The sequence below is a fragment of the Lissotriton vulgaris genome, chromosome 5, assembly GCF_964263255.1.
Source record: "Lissotriton vulgaris chromosome 5, aLisVul1.2, whole genome shotgun sequence".
Taxonomy (NCBI): domain Eukaryota; kingdom Metazoa; phylum Chordata; class Amphibia; order Caudata; family Salamandridae; genus Lissotriton; species Lissotriton vulgaris.
The window spans coordinates 530,125,664-530,146,632 of NC_141693.1; the positions used below are offsets into that span (position 1 = coordinate 530,125,664).

At 41.3% G+C, this 20,969-nt stretch overlaps 1 protein-coding gene across 2 annotated transcripts in view; it reads right to left on the reverse strand.

The window, feature by feature from the left end:
• The window catches only part of PCGF5 (polycomb group ring finger 5), a 259,950-nt gene that overhangs the window by 172,062 nt on the left and 66,919 nt on the right, over positions 1 to 20,969 (reverse strand). The window lies entirely within an intron of this gene.

Below are 20,969 nucleotides of genomic sequence, written 5' to 3' on the forward strand. Positions count from 1 at the left end.
GGTGGCCAAAAAAGGTCTCAAGGGACACATAGTGAAACACCTTCACAACACTGGTGGTACTACACCCCTCACAACACTGCTTTTTTAACCTCTTGCGTGCTGATGACGAGTTCAGCTCGTCATGCAGCACTGTGGCCGTGTGCTGATGACGAGCTGAGCTTGTCATGGCCTCCACGGAACGCCCACGCAGGGATATTTACCCCGCTGTGCTGCGCGTTCCACAGAGCGGGCGTGGCCATGACGAGCTCAGCTCGTCATCAGCACACGGCCACCGTGCTGCATGACGAGCTGAGCTCGTCATCAGCACCGCGGCGCCGCGCGTGGCCCCCCTCCCCTTGCGCTGCGGGGGAATTAGCCCTGCGGCGATGGGGTTAACGTTGAGTCGGAACTGCTATTTTCACTCCCATCGGTGAAGCATCATTGCAGCTGTACTACATACAAACAAAAAATTTAAAACACACACAACGGAGTTCTTTATTTTATTAAGGTGGGGGAGGGCATATATATTGCATAGGTGAAAAAACATTGCCATTCATAATGCCAATCGCTCAAACTTCAACAAATGAGAGACCTATTGCATTTCCAATGCATGTTTTTAAGTTGGCAGATCTGAGAATGGCATAAAATGGCGAATGGATACAACTTCCTCAGTCAGTGGAATTGATTGCATTCCCGTGGCTGGAGAATGAGACCAAGACACTGAAATGAGGGCGGATGAAGACGGATTTAGCCTTAGAAAGTCAATCAAGGGGCTTCTGATTAGATATTCTCCAGCAGGTTCTGCTGTTAAAATTAAGGAGCTTTCTAGACAGGGACTACCTTTTTGTCTTTCTCAGATTGCTAATTCGGGAAGAATGATGACTGCAAGGTACAGGTTTGTCACACTTCATGCTGCCCAGGTTTCGGATGCTCCTGCTTTAAACCAGTCACACCTTGCCTGCTGTGACAGATCACCTTCACAGCTAGAAAATTACATTTAAAAAATGACCACCCCAAAAGAGTTCCAGGACCTTAAAAGGATCTACAAACCATTTCGGGAAAAGTAGTATAGTTGTGGGACCCAAACCACTGTACTTTATTCCTTTTTCAAGTTCTCCTTGGCTAAGAAAGGTAGTACTCCGCAGAGTGCTCCAAGAGCTGCTGCGTGATTAGGGCAGGTGTCTACATGACAGCCACTGTCCCAGAGGTGATGAAGATCAACTGATGTCTGTGCAACTTGCTTGAGAAGCTGAGGGTCAGCCTAGCACTTAGAAGCCTGCCTGCATGCTCTGAGAAGGGAGGAGAGTGCCTGGCTCAGCAGGATTAGACTGTCCATGAGGAGCCGCCATAACTGTGTCCATGGAGTGAAGACGACTCGAAAGCAGCTTAATGCTGCTTATAAGGGTTTCCCGGACTCCTAGTGTGGTTCCAACAGCGGACCTCGTAATGAAATCAAGCCGGAATTCAACACTGTGCTGTTCAGCACCCCTGCAGCTTGCCAAAGACTGGTGCTGCCGCAGCTTCAAATTTGTGTTTCTGGTGAGGGAGTAGTCATGGCTACAGACGCCCTGTCCTTAGCCCAAGGGAACAACCGCCAAAGGCAGCAATTGCTGAAAAGGAGAACTTGACTGAATTCAGCCTAGAAGTCTTAACTGCTGAAGACAAACACCAATCTGATGCCGGCCTGAAAACCACTCTTGACAAAAGACGAGTAGCCACAGAGCAGGCCTGACAGGCTGCTCCATCCCCAGTGGTCCAAGTCCAGAATAAGGCTGCCACCATGGTCCCACATCACTTGAGCAAACAATGCAAGGGCGATGAGTGCACCCACCAGCACTGCAAAAGCTGGATCTCTGGGCAAGTAAAGAGCCTAAACATGAGCAACTGAAAGCCTGAATTCATTACATAGAGATAAATCGGTCATGAGAACACCAACTTTAGCCGGGGTGACCTCTTTTGACAAAAGAAATGTTCATTTATTACATATCTTTTGTATATTTGGTTGATATGGTAGCATGGTATAAGATGTATTACTATCCTCCTTATCTTTAAGAAAGTGTGGCCAAATCATGTAGGAGGCTAACGTGCTGATTGCCAAGTACAACATGTCCACTATAGAAGCACATCAGCACAAACAAATACATTCCGATTTCTTCAAAAAACACAAGCTAAAAAAAAACACTTTTCATGGTTTGCTATGTATGACTTCATGTGATATCTGCTGTATATTGTAGTTAACGCCCAGTCACCAACACACTATTCTATAACCGAATTCAAAACGGAGATGATTGTATTACTTTTGCTCGCACAACTTGTGTTTTTTCCCAGACCTTGATTAACAAGCATTGGTAAAGCTAGAGCGAAGGTTCATTTTTTATCCATTTTTTTGCTGCAACCATATGCAAAAAAACAAAATACATATGGCAGCCAATTGATTTATGAACAGTAAAGCTGTGCTGTTCCGAATGATCAAGAATCCAGCAATACACATGGGACAGCAGGCTACAGAGACAAAGAGTTGGGAATCCACCCCACACACCCAGTTGAGTGCATGCCGCCCCACCACCGGGATATGCAGTATCCTTCAAATAAGAGTATCATGGGAAAAAGGACAGAATGGATGTCATGAATTTGAAAAATCCTTGTCTTCAAAAAGTTCTCACTAACTATCCTTTTTGTAATGAAGTCAGCATTACCTTTAAACTATTCCATTATTTGCCAATCATCCATGGTACTTTAGAGATTCATGGAATCCTAATCTAATTTGAACATTAGATCTTCACAAGGCTTTGTGTTGGTAGTCCAATCTTTGAATTTGACATTTCTGCAGTTACAAAGAAGATCCATTGCTGATGAAAGATTTTTCTGAGGACGTCATTGTTGGGAACCCATGTAAGTTTTTGTTGTAGATCTACTTAATGTACACATTTTGAAGATCTGGAAGATGGACTGCTATTTGAGATGGCTGTGGAGGTAGGAAACAATGCCAAATTAATTGCCATATAGTTTAAGCTGCCTTGGAGTGGATCCTGGACCTCGTTACTTCACTTGTTGAAGGATGTATTTGACTGTCATTTAAACTTATTCAGAATAGTTATAGTAGAGGCAACTACTGCAGCACGCTCATGTCTTGATGCCTATATGAATACAATTAATGAGCTGCCAGCAATTGTGTTCTGATCCATGGCATCAAAGTGTCTCCAATCATCCAGCACCGTCGGGTGTTCTAGCGTGGAGATTGCAGCAAGTGGCTGAGCTGTGTAGAAGCAATATCGGGTGCGATGGCTGAGGATCTTCCTGAGCAATTGACATTTCTCAGCAATATAAAAAAAAGGTCTCCTGAAGGATACACTTTGGCATGATCTGTATCTTTCACTGCCCCAGTGCTGGATCTAGTGTACTCAACTTGATGTTTATCTGCAGAGATTAATCTAAAACCCTAGACTTTACAAATGCTAGCTGTGATCTAGAAATCGTTCTAAACAATCTGACAGCTGCTGGCCTTGAGCAGCAAATCATTCAAGTATTGAAAGGCTAATACACTTTCCTTGCTAGAGGTGTGCTGCAACCACCAACATACATTTGGAGAATGCTCGTAATGCAGAGTCCAAGCTAAATGCTCGGACTTTAAACTTTTATTTCTTCAGAAATTGTTTTATTTCCTCACCCACTGTTTTTAGATCCAACATGTGCTGTAGGTTACCCTTGGGCCCTACTGCAGAACCTGGTACAAACTATACTTGTCCTTTTAAATCTCGGTATTGACTCTACTGCTGTTTCTATTACAGAGTATAAACTTCATGCACCTGCACGGTTTGCGAGGGGGGAATTTCTTGGATGCAGTAGAGTCCCTTGAATCTGCGTGCACTGCCCTTCTCCACAGTATTTAAAATGTATTTGCCCCTCTTTCAGGCAATATCTATACATCCAGCGAGGAAAGAGGGATGGAGACATTGCTTTGTTTATCCAGGGAGTTTCTCTTTGATACCAAGGGCTGATTTCTATTATTTTTCGTGGACGTCTCTTGAGACAAAACTGTTATTTTGGCCTCTGAAACCAATGGTATTGCCCATGCTATTGGAGGCACTGCTTCTCAGGAGGACTGAAGTGCAACCAAAATGGAAACACTTTCAGATTGTCCATGCTAACTATTGTTAATACATCTGCTTCCAATTTAAAATGATGCATGTTATTAAAGTATGTAAACATAGAAACGGGAGGGTCATTACTTTTGTTGGCAGTCAGACTTGCATGCCTCAACCATTCAGTCAATGATCTGAGACAACAATCATTACTTTATGACTGAAAATATACTTCGCATACCTTTGCAAAGAAGCCCAAAAGAATGTCATATGTTATTCTTGCCGTTTCAACGAGTGTAGCAGATGTGTCACATATATAAAAGCTTACTATGTTGATTCTTACACTTTCCTTGTCCAGAGAGGCAAATGATGACACTGATGAAGGGACTTTATTTTTCTTAACTGCATGCATTATAATACGTCAGGCACCACTGCAAGATTCGGCACTTGCACTATGACACCTTGGCAGAGCTAGAACATCTCCTAGGACATTTTTGAGTATTTCTTCAATGAGAGATGATCCTCTTTCATATGGGTTTGTGTTTCCTTTTTTTTCCTTTAATTTGAGACATCTGTTGGATCGGATTACATCATAGTTTTGGATAAAACACCAAAAGGCATAAACCTTTGCTCAACAATGATGGCAGGTATTGCATCCTGGGATAGCTGAATAACAGCCGTTGCTAGCCAGAGCCTTAGTAGTTCTCTCTTGGGCCTCAACACCAACCTTGTCCTTGATATCGAAGATGGCACCATATGCCTGATGGCCGATATTCAACAACAACTATCTCAGATTTCACAAACAGGTGATCAAATACCCAACAAGCACCATGATCATGCAGAGATGGTTATTATTTAAGGGATTCCCTTGGTTACAGACCATTACAGCCTTTCGTAGGTGTAAGATGCAAACACAAAAGAAGACATGGCGATCATAGGAGACAACTTAACTCGTGAGGGCTTTTAACGAAAACAAATGAGACTTGAAAGAGTACGGCACTAGAATAAACATTGCCACCTTTTCTATTACAAATCACTTTTTTTTTTATTTCATACAAGAAAAGAGGACTGTCTTATCACATTTCAAATCTACTTTGAGCATTTGACATATTGCCCTCACCCATTCCATCTTTTTTTGGAACGTGGACTCAACAGCTGCACCAGAAGGCTTCAAAAATGCCATAATCACTGTAGGCTGTTAAGGTGGTGCGATGAGAAACTAAATGGCATCGTTAGGAGGTCCACATTAAGTCTGCTTTTAACTCCCCCCCCCCCCCCACTACAACCACACTTCATGGAGTTAATGATACCTGGGGTACTACGCACTTAGTGGGGTGAATAGAGTTAACAGGTGTTACAAATGGAACCCTGAGGTTACCCTTCCAAATGATGAATTACCAGGGAAAATTAGAATTTCGATTCCCCAAGCAATTGCTCATTTTCACCCTGGTATTTCCACTCTAGACTTCACTTACTTCTAGCCGGTGACATGAGGAGGGTCTGAGTCATACCCAATACAGCTGAGGAATGAGCTTGCTCTCTTGCCCAGATGAAGATTATGAGACACAGAAAGCACTCATCCAACTTCCCATTGATGCATTCTGAGACACAATCCGCTATATTCGTATGCATCCTATCCTGCATTTCTAGAGAAATGGTACACTTCCCTGTGAAGTGAGAACCTGGAAGGTAGGAGAAACAGAATTCATGCTCATTCTTCCAGGACTTCTCCCACAAGAAAAAAAAAAGGCATTTATCAAATAGAGTAGAAAAATTGGCTAGGTAAACAGACTGAATAAATAAATAAATAAAAATCTATCAAACACAAAAAAATGGAAATATACACAAAATAAGAAAAAATGGGTTTTCAGTATAAAATAGCCTTTAACGAGGCTGCCTTAGACACCTCATCAAAAGTACTTTATGTCTGATGCGGCTTAATGACCGTATTTTTTATAATGAAAACACCAAAAAAATGGGACACGTTGCCTTCTAATGACATGTTTACTTTTATTTGAGTTTTTACAACAAAATTTATATAGATATTGTTAAAGTGTTCTGAGGATCCTTTCTATACACATAGCTTATTCTACTCTTTCTGGATATCATGGAAAAACAGATGACTGAGAACATTTAAAGAATTCCATTCTAAATTTGTGTTGACGTCTTAGAAGACATATTTCTGCGTATGGTCAGGAGCTTCCCCTGAACCTTTCTGTAGTAATGTAGTCCACGCAGGTAGGATGAAATTCAGGAAGCTTTATTGAAGATAGTTACATGTAGAATAGTTCCAGTACAGCAGGTAGTAAAGTTCTGTAAAGCAGCCCCACCAGGAGCAGCCTGCTTGCAAGCTCATCCCTTTCTCAACTGTCACTCCCAACCTCTCAGGCACCCAACATTCCAATCGCATTATCACTCCAACATTCCACGCAGCACACACACAAACACACTGGCTGAGCAGGGGGTGCAAAAGGCAGAACAAGAGTAGAATACTACACTTTCCTCCCTTACAAACATCTTAAAAAAGGTCATCTATAAGTAATTCTCTTAAAGTGCTTTGGTTCACAATAACAAAAACAGTCACAGGGATGTTACCTTCACTTAGGCGGATACAGGCAATAACTTAATTATTTCTTCCATAGAGCAAAAACAGTGCGTTCTTGGGTGCTTTTTGAGAGTGTATAAATTGCATACCGCTTACAATTCACCTACAAAGGAGGCTTAGTGGTATTTAGGAATGTCTAAATAGGCCAGTTGACATGTTGAAAAAAGATGGGTAGGAACTGGTCAATTGGCGCCCAGCAGTACATTTGGAATTGAAATCTACATGTCCCATTCATTTAGCAGGATACAAACAGGATTTAATCTTCAGTACAGCATTGTTTATTTATTTGGCAAACTTAATATCTCTTATTTGGTCAGACCACACAGTTATTTTTTTCAGTGCGGACCTCTCAGACACAGTAGCATGTTCTAAATGACTGCCCAAGTTGCATGGTTGTGCATGTGGCAAAGTGGAATACAGTGTCCTTGGACACTCCTGAAAGTTCCCGTCCTTAGTTATCCAACACAGACTCAATATCCAACTCTAGACTAATAATTGAATGGATCACTCTGTATTTGGATACAGTTATTCCCACCAAATATTTACGCCTAAAAGAGAAATTCATCATCAGTCCCATGGTTAACAGAGACTCTTAAATCAGCTAAATGGGTCGGGAAAATCGGAATGACAATGGAGAAAAGATTAGAACTTAAAATAAAATATAAATAAATTACTACTACAAACCGGCTAAAAGAACGAACGCTGCATATTTGCAAAAGCGCATCTCTAATTCTAAAAATCCCCCTAGAAAGGTGTACATTTTGTATAAAAACATGGCCCGTTCAAAATGAGGATGGGAATAATATCCAACCTTCCCAAGAACTCTTAACAATTTGTCAGTTATTAACAGACAGTATATCCTGAGCAAAATTTCTAAACCCAGAGTCCTCAGACAGAAGATGATCTTCTTAATCTTCTCTTTATTTCACAAATTGTCTTCAATGCAAAGGTCTAGCCGCCAACACGTGTTTCGTCTTGTGTGATGTAAACCACAGACTTCCTCAGGGCTAATAATCAGTAAAGCCTTCTCAAATAACCAAAGATCATCATGTGTCTGAGGACTCTGGTTTTGGAAAATTAGCTCAGGATATACTGTCTGTTGTATTTAAATGGTATGGTTTTCTATACCATCTGGTGAGCAGTGGATGGCCGTCACCTGATCCTTGGAGCTTTTGTTATTTGGATTAATTTACTGTTTCAGAACTGTGCGCAATTGTCACTCAGCCATCCCCCTACTGTATAATATGGTCAGTTATTAATATGACGAACAATTTACTGTTCGAACACAGGAATAATAGACCACCTCTCAGTGATGACAATATTACACTATGATCACTTTTCGAACCTGTGATCATAGATTGGGTCCCAAGCATTATGAGTTTCTTAAACTCTTCTTCTCCACTGGGCATTTGTTCGGCACACAAACTGAAAAAAAGTCATCAACTGTATTACTCCTACCCTGCCTACTTTTTGTAACTCTTCACTTTCCTCAGGAATAGTACCATCACTTGGAAAGCCACCACAGTCATTCCTCCATTTAAAACACCAACACATGATATAAACATTGTGGCCACTTATCGTCCCATCTCGTTACGGCCTTTATTTGGTAAGACAATAGGAGCTCTTGTTGATGCTACTGTTTGTTATTTGATTCAATAAAAATAGGTTTACAAAAGAAAAGCAACTATCAAGTTTCCCGGAAGAACACAAGCTTTTCCATACTATTGGGGTTTTGAAAAGGTCTCAGCATGAAACAGTTTTAGCCAACCCATATATCATATTCATGTGGTGGTGTGGCAGCTCTGATTTTATTTGCTCTATCACTACCTTTAACACCTTTTCTCATTTTGCTCATGTAGAACGTTTAACCAACTCGGGCATTGTGACATAGTCCATGATTGGTATGCTTTGTTCTTAAAGAACCATAGTTAAACAGTTTCCCTATCAAACCTGTGGCCCCCTGCAAAGGCATGTGTTAGAGGTGTGCACTGGGCTCAACTTTGAGTCCCACCCTTCTTAACCTAAATGTTGAACTGCTAGCCAGACTTATTGACTCTCATTGTTTTATATTCTATGTAATCGGTAATGACACCCAATTCACCCTAAGGCTAAATGGTAACACTAAATATTTAGCCCAAAAATGTTCCACTTGCCTCAAGGTCAGTGTCTCGATGAATCATAATTCACTGACCCTAAACGGTAATAAAACCGAAGTGGTCATCTTTCGAAACCAACGCTATTTTATAGATTAATGAATGGTGGCCTAAAGCTCTTGCTGTTCTTTCTTCCATGTCCCAACACAATAGAAACTTTGAAGTCATAATTAAATTTAAATTGTTTTTTGAAGAACATATCAAGACTCTTATCAAGGCTTGTTTTCTTCTGATTATTAGATTTCCATTCTTCCCTTTATTGTCTACGAAAGAATTGGTGCAAGCTTTTATATCTCCATACTTCACTACTGTAACTCCTTATTAGTTGGTGTCATAAAATGTCTTCTAAACAGATTGCAAGTAATCTTAAATTGGGTGGCATGTAGTATAATCTTAGGACTTAATAGAATCTCGTCCACATGGCCTCACTTGTTCAACCTTCCCTGGCTTCTGAATGCTAAAAGATGCTTTTCCAAGACATGATGCCTTTGTCATTAAGAAATCTATACGAACGGTCCAGAAACCTACATTACAACTCCCTTGTCTGGGTATCTACCATCCCGGACTTTACAATCCAACTCACAATGTTTATTAGTGACATCCAAATTAAAAAAAATTCTAGGACACGAGGGGGCGCTTTATCAGTTGTTATGTCAAAACCGTGGTATGCCTTGCCTTTTTTTTCTCTTTGGGTTAGATCGAATTTTTTCAAAGAAACAGCTACAAACCCACCCGTTTGTTGCTTCAATATAACTGCAGTTTCAGTAGTCACATAGTAACTTTGAAACCTGTTATTTTCCTATTGCACAGGCACACTTCTATCTGAAGTATCCACGGGCTTCACAAATTCTATATCAGTTCCAGAGGCGAGGATTATGCTCAAAACGTTCTTCCTTTATTCATTCCAGCAGTGTTCAACTTTAAACTACCATTCCCATCAAACCCCAGGACTATAAAGTTCAACCATTCACAACATATGTCATCTCCATATCATCAACTGCGTACTGGTTAAACCCCTCTTTCTTTCCTGCTTCCAGCAAAGCTAAGTTCCTTTGAATTTTACTCCTGTGAATTGTGCTTTATCTGCATTTAAAATTACCCCTGGAATGTGCTTTATCTGCATTTAGCATACTTTGGTTCCATTTAGATTCCTGCCACAGGAGCACATCAGCGCTCTATTCGCGGCTTGTTTTCTTGTCAATTACTGGATAGCGTGAATGAGGTGAGGCATTTCAGCTGTCAGAGGGCGTGTGGCAATTTTCAAAGATGCACCACGTCTCGTTGCTCCGTTAAAATGAAACTGACGAGACGAATACTCACGGATCCCGTTGACGGCCGGCTCATCCGGATCGGACAGTGGGCTCGTGTGTATTAACCCTACGCTATACCTGTCCCTTGCTATTCACAATGTAGAGGTACCAAGAGGAACAGTCCATTAGTTCTTCCCTTGGATGATGATTTCTGTGAGGCAATAGACGTCTCTTTACACCAGGCAGTGGTGGCTTCCATGGGGCCCTTAGAAAGGCGCCTAATGCAATTGGCATATTCTTATGCAAGCCCTTTAGATCTCTCCCGCACCCAGTATTGTTCCTCAGGTGCTCTACCAGACCTGCAACAAGCTGAGCTTTGACCCCACAAACGCAAAGGAGACCCATCTATGGACCTCAGTGCGTTTGATAGGCTGAAGAAGGCCTTCCTAGAATGCACAAACCCCGAAAGAGGACACGGAGGACGCCCTTGGCGCATAACTTGAAGTTCCCTTCTCCCACCCAGTGCCATTAGGTAATGATGACTCCCCCATGGGGATTCAAATGATGAGGTGGGTCCCTTTAGACCTTGGTGCTCCTCTCCTGATCCTTCAAACAAGAATTCCACCGCTACATAGGAGGATATGTCTGATATGTTTGATCCGGATGATCTAGTACACCCAAGCTCAACGCAGAGTTTTCCATTGGCCAAGGCTGGCCATTATGTGGAAGGGCAACTTAAAAAGCCCCTAGAGAAGGAAGCGTGTGCATGCCTCAGAGCAGAATGTCCGTGCCCCACCCTCGCCGGCAAGGTGGCCCTAACACTGGAAATGGATACTTGAATGGCTACTTTCCTTCAGGAATATACATGGGATTCAAAGAAAGGGACCGACAGACTATGAAAGTCCAATCTGGATAAATTACTGGATGTCACCGGGTCACTTGCAAAAATTTGGAGCAGGCAAAAGCTTCTGGTTCTGGGATTTCCCCAGAGTCTCTATCCGGTTTGGTGCAGCGCACAGTCATTTTCTTAGGAAATGCTAATTGCGCCCTATCAGGTGAGAGGCATCGCTTCTTCCTAATAATGGTGAACCCGAAGTTAGGAGATTTGGCCACAACAGAGGCAGAGGCAGGGGCTGTGGCGCTGGGAGGGATTTTCGAGGAGCCTTTAATAAACAAGAGTTATGCAAATTGTTGCCACCTTTACTTCCCTAGATGAGAAGCAAGCCTCCATGAAGAAAATGTTCCACCCTCAAATTTTTGTGGGGGCCGGCCGTGGCAAAGGGCGCTCAGCTGGCCGTTTCTACACACAAGGCCCTACCCGAGCTCAGGGTTTCAGCAAAGGACAGGACCAGATGTGCTCTCAGGAATTCTTCCACACCAGGAGAGGATACAGAGGTGCCTCCAGGCAAAAAATCCAGTCGTCCCAAGCAGGTGTGTGTTCTCCCTTCTTCTGAGTTAATGGTGGGAGGTATTTGGCTCTTTTCTTGCACAACTGGGAGGCTCTTACCTCCGACGCTTGGGATCTGCAAACCATACAAGGTTTCCAAATAGAGTTTTACGGTTCCTCCGTTCAGGTCTCGCATCTGCGTCCACTGGTTTTCTCAGAAACCCAAACAGCTTTCATAGACCAGGAGATGGCAAACCTGCTACAAAAAGGGGCTAATTCCCTTTCTTCTCTTCACCTGTGGTGGTTTCCCAGGAATCTTTTCTTAGTGGAGAAACACAACGTTGGCCAGAGGCCCGTGATCAACCTCAGGAAATTCAATGGATGGCTAGTGTATGGCCACTTCAAGACAAACTGAATACACCTCATGTGAGATCTCCTGAGACCAGGCGACTGGATGGTGTGTTTAAATCTCAAGGATGCATACTTAACAGTGCCCATTTTTTCCTTGCACCGCAGATTCCTCGAGTTCAGATGGAGAGATCAGGTTAACGAGTACAAGACACTACCAGTCGGACTCTCCTCTCACTCTGTCCCTTGGTGTTTTCCCAAGGCACTGAAGCCGGTTATAGAGACTCTCAGGGCCCAAGGTTATTGTTTGATTATCTATCTGGACGATCTTCTTTTGATGGATCAGTGTCCGATTACCTTGTCGCAACAACTGCAGGTGACAATTCATCTGTTAGAGAGCTTGGGGTTCATCATCAATGAGTAGTCGCTGCTGACCCCCTCCATGCAGACCACCTTTTTGGGTTTTGTGGCCAACTCCGAGGAGAGGATCCTAAGCCTCCCATCTCTGAAGATTTCCAAAATCCGACGGAGCTGATGAAGACATTGTCCAGACCCGCTACTTTATTATGGCAGATCACAAGGGTGGTAGGTCTTCTCTCTTCTTCAATTCAAGCAATCTTTCCGGGCCCGCTACACTACAGGGCCCTGCAGCGGCTCAAAGCCTCGCACCTTCGCAGGGGCCTCCATTATTCTAAACAAGTGATGGAGCAGAGGAGAGACAACGATTTTTGTATACCATCTGTGAAATTAATTTTGTATAACAATAGTCAAATTAATGGAGTGATGCATGAAAAACTAATCAACAAAATGGACTTAGACCTTTTACACGTGGGAAACTAATTACCATTTGCGAAAATTAATCTATTAATAATTGTGAACGAGTCGTATTAACATAGTGCTATAATATAGAAACAGCATGTGTGTTTTTGCTTTGATAAAAAATACGTATTTTATTGTGGCATAAATAAAATAAAGTACAATTGGTAAGTAAAATAAAGCTATGTGTCACGCTTTTGCTAGGTAATTACTAACAAGGGTATTAGAAAGGTGGGAGGTAAACAGAAAAAACTACAATTCTAAATCCAACATTTGTTGTGTTTGTTTTAGCACTAGTTCTCATTGAGGCCTACGCGGCCTAGTTGTTGAAAATGGCTGCTGACTGCGGTATTGGCATCGGCTAAAAGAGAGAGCCTCTATGCATGCGTGTGCAAGAGAAACTGAATAAGCAGCATGACTGGTACACAGAGCGAAGTGATGTCAAGGCCAACTTGACCTAAAGTACAAAAGGGTGCCAAAGGATGTTTGCTTCCAAGACCCTGGGAACGGAAGGGCATGTTGCGAAAATGGAATGATAAGGATAAACGGAGATGACATCTATGGGAAAAGGTTGAGAATGACTGCACTTTGCAAAACTGGTTCAGGCGAGGAAAAAATGAGGTGATCATAACCACCCCTCTAATGGACCAATCAGAATGAACTGTGGACCATAAAAGTTTAAATTTTAAGTTAGATAGTTAGAGAAAAAGGGTATAAAAGTTTGTTTGAAAGGGTGAAAAAAGCTTGCTCCTTTGATTTATTTTGCACCACGACATGCTGTCGGTTTGAACTATTTTATGGTGCTAGATACTTTGAAATATTTTTGGACTTTAATTTTTGGAGCAATGAAGATGTTTGAAAGCAGAAATTTACCTTTTGGAAAGAGGCGTAGAGAAGAATAGAGGCGCAGATTGAGACTTGTGCAATCCTGTTGTTTTTCTCCAACAGGACTTGGTAATATGATTTCTAAATGTTCACTTCTTTTAATTCTTGCTTGTCTAAAATAAAATAAACTTCAGTTTTCCTTAAAATGAAGTAGATAAATTCAATTTATAAAAAATGTAAACTCGAGTTGTGTTTTATTTTTTAAAAATGTTATGATAGTTTATAAAAATTGCTAAAGTTATAGGATTACTATGATTAAGCTGGTCTTAGTCTCCATCAATTAACTTCTACTAGATGATCTATTCACCAAATAGTGGAGTACCTTGATGTAGGGTTATCCAGGTAACGGATTAGCATGTGTAAAGAATTTCTATAAATGTATATAATATGAGCCTAGGTACCCCGCTAACCAGCAGCTTGCCTTCTTTGTCACTGATTCAGGAGTAAAATGTGTGTGTTAGTGTGAAAAAGTTTATGACTCGCAGTGTTATGGGCCCCACTGATGAGTAAAGTGATTGCTCCTGGATTTGGGGAGATAAGCATTGAGGGTTGTTTGAGAGCCGCGCTGGATCACAAGTCCAGTTTACAGAAGAAGTCAAAAACAAAATGAGATGATGGCTGGTGCACATGGAGGCCTTGAAAAGGCGGGCCATCTTTGGTTCGGATCCGGATCGGTTGGCGGTCTACTACAGCAATCATCTGGGGGGCTACAAATCAAAACTCCTGGTGGACCTAGCCAAGAACTTGTATGCCTTTTGCCTGACCAATAATGTGTCAGTGACGGTGGAGTATATTCTGGGTGCATCCAACAGGGTGGCATATTGGTGCTCTAGAGTATGGTCAGACTCGTGCCTGTGGCAATTAGACCAGAGGGTCTTCAATAGTTTGGAAAAATGCTGGGGCCTGTTCACGGTGGACCTGCTTGCGTACAGGTTGGACCACCAGGTGGCCAGATACTTCAGTTGGAAGCCAGACAGCTAACGGCGGCAACAGATGCTTTCCTTCAGGACTGGCCAACGGAACAAGGGTGCGCGTTTTCCCCCTTCGATTATAATGAGCCTCTTGGCGCAGCTATGACGTCAACAGGTGTCCATGGTTTTGTCCATGGTTTTGATCACGCCATATTGGAGATCTCAAGTATGGTTTCCAGTTCTTCTGGTACTTTACTGGGATTCTCCAATCCTTCTACCACATGCTTTGGATCTACTCCGGGATCCTTTGAGCAATTGTCACCCGCTCATTCAGCAACAAAGAATGCCTCTCACGGCGTAGAGAATTACAGGGAATGCTGGCAAGTCCCAGTCTTTTCATGAGGAGCTGTGAATATGTCGGCTCTGCATGGTCAGAGGGCACCATGAAGAGATACAAATCTGCATGGTCCACATGGTTTCATTTGGGTCTTCAACTCAGTAAGGATCCCTTGGGGTGCGATGTTGTCCCAGTGAGTAACTTCTTGGCATCCTTGAGATCTTGGGCCTGCAATACCACACTATCAATTTGTTTTGAACAGCTATTTCAGCTTGCCTCATACCGATCCAAGGTGCAAACAACCTTTGGTGTGTAAGTTGATGATGGGGATTCGTCTGGACCTTCCCCTGGAGCCACCAAACTCAACATTGTGGGATGTCAATAAGGTGCTCCACCTTTTTAAGTCTTGGCAGCATAATTATTTTTTGTCATGGAAGGAACTGGCTGCAAAACTGGAAATGCTACTATACTTAATCTCCTGTCGCAGGGTTTCTGATGTGAGAGCGTTGATATTACCGGGTGAGTTTTCACACCTCAGGGAGTTACCCTCGATATTTCTCGAACAACAAAATCCAACTCATGAGTGATATCTTACCCGACTTTTGATAATTTTCCCAAACTGTGAGTCGTTCGAGGTTTAAAGGCTTATGAGAGTATGACGGAAGAACTCCAACCACCAGGAGAACGACAACTGTTAATAGCATTGAAAAAAACTTTCAAAGCGGTCTCAGTCCCCCACCATTGCCCGGTGGATCCGCTGGGTCATGCAGGAGGCAAGCATTGATGTGTCGCATTTCGAGCTCACTCTGTAGAAGGGGATTGGCCTCCAAAGCCTTTACTCTAGGGGCTCGACTAGTGGATATTTTTAATTCAGCCGCTTGGTCTTGGAACTCTATGTTCAAATGGTTTTACTTTAAACCAGTGATGGTTATGGCATCTCTGGAGGTTGACAATCTAGGAATTAACTTATTCCTCGCCTCCGGCCCGACACAAAATGAAGAATTGTCTAGCAATCGCAACGGAAAGCTTCAATTCTATTAAGGACACAGAGGCGAATAATATTCCCGCCAAGGTTTCTACAAACTTCCCACCCCGCAGGATTATTTTTTTTTTCCTGAATTGATGACTGCTAATCATGGTCTGCGGTCCAAGTGATCGTAAGGTCTAAGTAAGATGTTTTCCTTCAGGATTAGAAGTTTGGAGATTTATATGGTATGTGCGTAAATTGTCCAAATGCAATGTTGGACGTTATGATGAGGTGTTTTACTACCCAGGATATATGCGTGACAGTTGTTAATTTTTCCAAGTTTGGAGTCAACTAAAGGGGAGTAAATTTCGGTATTGGGGCACCTTTGGTCGCACTCAAGAAAGAGGAGGTTGACCAGGATGCTATTTAGGATATGAACTAGACCTTTGTTGTGATTGGTTGAACTTTGCTTTCTATTCTTTTCCCAGGGTTTGATGAGAGAGGTAGTTTAAAGTTGAACACTGCTTGAATGAATAAAGGAAGAACGTTTTGAGCATAATGCTCACTTCGTGTCCTCAATAGAATTGAAACTTTCCGTTACGACTGCTAGGAAATATTTCATTTTACAGTCATCCAGTACCATACCAATTATGCACACTGGTAACTAAATCAAATCCTACACAAGTTTAATGGCACCAGCCAGTGACAGAAAAGTTACTTAATTGTAGACCTGTTTCTGCATCATAGGAATCTTAATTAAGGTCATAAACACTAGAATAACTCCATGCTGCCTGTGTTTACCATGGAGCACCTCTTCTATATTTATTGTTCATTAAAAAATTCATACAAGGTGTAAACGTCCATCGCTCTTCATGATGAGTCACACCCTGTAACAGGCTAGTAAAGTCTCATTTTCATGTGCAAAGAGGTGAAAATGTATGAGTAGAAGAAAAAGAAAATTAAGTTGGATAGATTTTTGTTCTGGAATAAGAAAAACTGAACCTGTCCCTTTAGGAGACTGGGAGGTTCCTCCACCCTTAGTGTAACCTACTGGCAGTCTGCCCCAGACAGTCATTTCTTTACGGTAAGAAATGTGATGAAGTTCCATAGTGTTTTTCCCTTTTCCCACACCTTACCAAGATGAGTGGGCAGATGGGTTGTTTATGGCTAACACAATGAGTCCTACGATGAAGAATCAGTAACCTTTTCTTCTGCATCATAGGCTCCTTGACAGTATAAACACTAGAATAGAATGGCAAGCCTAAAACTTTCTTTAGCTCAAGGCTGTTGAGCAGCAGAAAGAAAAATTGCTTGAAAAACATGCTAGAAGAAGGTGTATAATAGAATACATACATATAGAATAGATAGATAGATAGATAGATAGATAGATAGATAGATAGATAGATAGATAGAAATACTTTATATAAACAAATGTCTTAAAGGCTTCTTGGCCAATTTCAGCATTTGCTTGATTGTCACAATCCAAGCAATAATGTTTTATGAATATGTGTAGTGATTGCCATGTAGCTGCTTTGGATATGTTAGCTATTGGTACGAACTGCGGTGGATATGACGCCACGGAGCCGAATGCTACAGAGATTTATATATGTTGGAGATATAACAACCCAACGTATTTCAGATATTAATAAAGAAAAAATGTGACCAATGGATACCAGAAAAGATACTTTGAAGACCTACAAGAGATTTTAAATGCAGTATTATTCTCATTACACTGAGGAAGTGATCCATATTGAACTAAATACATCGAAGGAGCGATCTTTCCAGTACATCAAGTATTAGGAAACTTATTCGATTGCCCTGAAGAAGTCCTTGTGGACGAAACGCATTGGCATCGGCTACAGTCTGTTTTTATTGAAGAAAGAGGTTTTGAAAAAATAAAGAATTTATAAATACTCCACTGAAGATTCATCATTTGTCAAGACTTAGCAATATCAACAACTGAAGAAATTGAAATAATCTTGTGTTACATAGACTGTCATTACTTTTTTGTAGAGTGCTGGACTTAAGAATATTGTATTGGTACATGTCTAATTCAAGCTGTTATAGCTGCTTTCCCTCTAGTAGAATGAGTTCTAGGTTTGCCAGCTAATGGCTGGTTTGCTAATTGATAGCATAATGTGTTGTACGAAACGATTCATCTAGCTATGGATTGTTTGGATATGACCATGTCCTGTCTAATATGACTGTAATTAATAAAAATCTGATTGGTCTTCCTTAAAGCTTTTGTTTTTTTTTACCTAGATAGAAACTAAGAATCTAATATCTAAAGAGCAAAGAGCATGTTCTACAGCAGCTGTAGGATTCGAAAAGAAGGTAAGAAGAATAGTATACTGATTAATAGGGAAATCTGAAACTACCTTAGAGAGGAATGATGGATAGGTTCACATTAAAACCCTGTTACCATGGAAAATAGAAGAAGGTTCTAATAAAGATAAGTCTTGTAATGTGCATGCTCTTCTAGCAGAAGTTAGTTATTAAGAGGGCTATAGTCCATGATAAATGCTGCAGATAATTCTGATAGGACCGTTTTTAACTGATAGGTTGAAGAAGGGAGTATAATTGAAGGAAAAACTTGAAGTTCTAAAAATATTTTTGATGACTGGTCAAAGAAAATCAGGTAAAACCACTTGTTGTCATGTGATGATATTGGGCTGTTTTTCTTGACACCAAATACACCAATCTCTTCCATTTAAAATATGTAGCACAAACTTGTGGAGGGACATTTTGCTTCTTTCAAGATCTCAATACAGTCTATTGGGAAATTAAAGTGGCCATACTGTTTGCCTTCAGGAGTTATGCAGCCAAATTCAATGATGCAAGGCTTGGTGTTGGTGTTGACCCTGAAACCTCATTGGTAAACCCACAGATGGGTACTGCACAACAAAGTTTTAAACAAATATTTTCTAGACTGAGAAACCCTTAGGTAGAACTCTTCTGTGGTTGTATGAGCACTGGAATGAATTCTGGGCAGCACCTCTGTCTCCCAACAATCTTGAGCCATTAGTATCCTTTTGATGGGAACCTTTGAAGTTTAAGTATCACTGATGGAGCATCAGTGTAGCGACTTACATTTGACCGTCTGATCAAAAGAGCATTCTGTACAGTTCAAAATTCTGGGAGACTGGACACATCTACCAAAAGTGTTCCCCAGTCTTGGAAAATGTAATTTAGAACTTCTTTGTGCAGTACTCATTTGTCAGACTTTTCATAGTATCTGCTGAAAAAATCAGTTTAGACGTTTTCTTTGAAATGTGCCCGCTGTCAGGTTTAGATTATTGGTAAAAGCCCAATTCCAGATTGACTGAGCCTGTAGCAAAAGGGTACTCAGTCTGATGCCACATTGTGTGTGTAAATAATGCAAGGTGCTGGTGTTTCTGAATGGTTGAGGTCTTTAGAAATGGGAAAAAGGTGTTAAGAGCTACATGGACTGCTTTGAGTTTGAAGCAGTTCAGGTGGTACAATTTTCCCTCTCTGTCCATTGCCTATGAACTGTCACATCTTGGAAATGAGCTCTCTATTCCACAAGAAAGGCATCTGTTACTATTATTTCAAATGAGAATTATTTTTGAAAAGGGGTTCCTATGACAAGATTGTGCCTTTTGCACCACAATACCAGTGATAGGGTTGCTGGTATGGTCAGAATGAAGTTGTCTTCTTAACAGTTTTAGTTCTGACACTATTGGTCCTCTAAAGATTGATGAAATGGTCTCATATGCAACAGTAAAATCAGGACAATGTATATGCAATAAGCCATAGAATCTTGTAGAAAGCTATCTGTCTGGAAGTTGGGTATGAGGTTGGTTTGAGGAAGCGGCATTTGCTCCAGATAGATGAAACTCTCTCCTCCGAAGGAAACACTCTTGCCTTTATGGCGGACAACACTGCTCCTAGATAGCATAATCCTTTAATTCAGAGTTTAAGATGACTTTAGTTGTCAAAAGACCTGTGTTGTATAGCAGCTTTATTGTGGTTAGGTATTCCAGTTTCATTGCCTTCTTGATTTGGGCTTTCAGAAGTCAGTCCTCCAGTAATGCATGAATTTCTCCTGTCTTCTCGGGGGGCAGCTACGACAACCATGCATTTCATGAAAATATGTGGAGCAGGTTTTAGGGGAACAGTAGTACTGTATACTGACAGTGATTGTTTCCCACTAGAAATCTTAAGAATGTTCTGTGGGTGATGAACTATTAGAATGTGGAAACATGCATCTTGCAAATCTATTGCACAAATCCATTCTTTTTGTCTTCGGTGTGGATATATTTGATGTAGGGCTAACATTCAAAATTCAGTATAGATTCCTGTTTTGGACTTTTTTCAGAACTACAAATTATCTGGAGTATACTCCTAGAGCTTTTCATCTGACAGCACTGGTATCATCACCCTTTTTCTTAACATTAAGATGTTTCTTTCCTTACAATAAAAAGTTTGTGCTTTAAAGTTGCTTTGTGAAACTGGATCTGGAGTGGTCTTAAAACTTAGAAAGTATCCACAATCTACAATACTTAGCACCCACTTGTAATTAAAAGTCCACTCTGCCATACGCAAGGATCATGCTCCCATCACTGAATTGGGTAACGGAATAGGGGAGGTACTAGGCAGTCATTATACTGTGCCAGAAGGGTGTCTGACTCAAGAAGAGGAGGACATTGTCGAGGCTATTTTAGGTTTTGAGGACTGTCACTGGTAGTGGTACCTCTGACTTGTTGCAGTGTATTATTGTTGTTGTTGCTGCTGATAAAAAGACCAGCAGGGTTTGAACCCTACTGTGATCAAATCATTGATCATTCGGACTTCACTTCAGAATAACTTTTTCATTCTTCAACGCCAACTGCTTCGAGAGTCTCTGACTCACTTTTTTGTCATTTTAAACATGTTCTCTTCTGTGTATTGTCCAAACAAAACTGATCCTGAAAAGGTTAAATTCAAGAATTTTAATTGTGCACCAGGTATTAGAATTGTGAGTCGCAACCATGTTGATCTTGGAATGGATATCCATGGCAATATCCAGTAGCTTCTAACTCTAGTGAGTCAACCACAGCACTAATAAAGCACTAAAATCTTGTTATATTCCAGGTGGTTTTCTTGCAGCATTTCGGTGAAATCTTGTTGACAGTGTTTTGGCAAGTTATCTGCAAAACATACCTTCACATTGCTCCCTTTGATGTTGACCTTGCATTTTTAGGACGTATGGCAGTTGTTCTACACACGTCTCATCCTACGGCATGTAT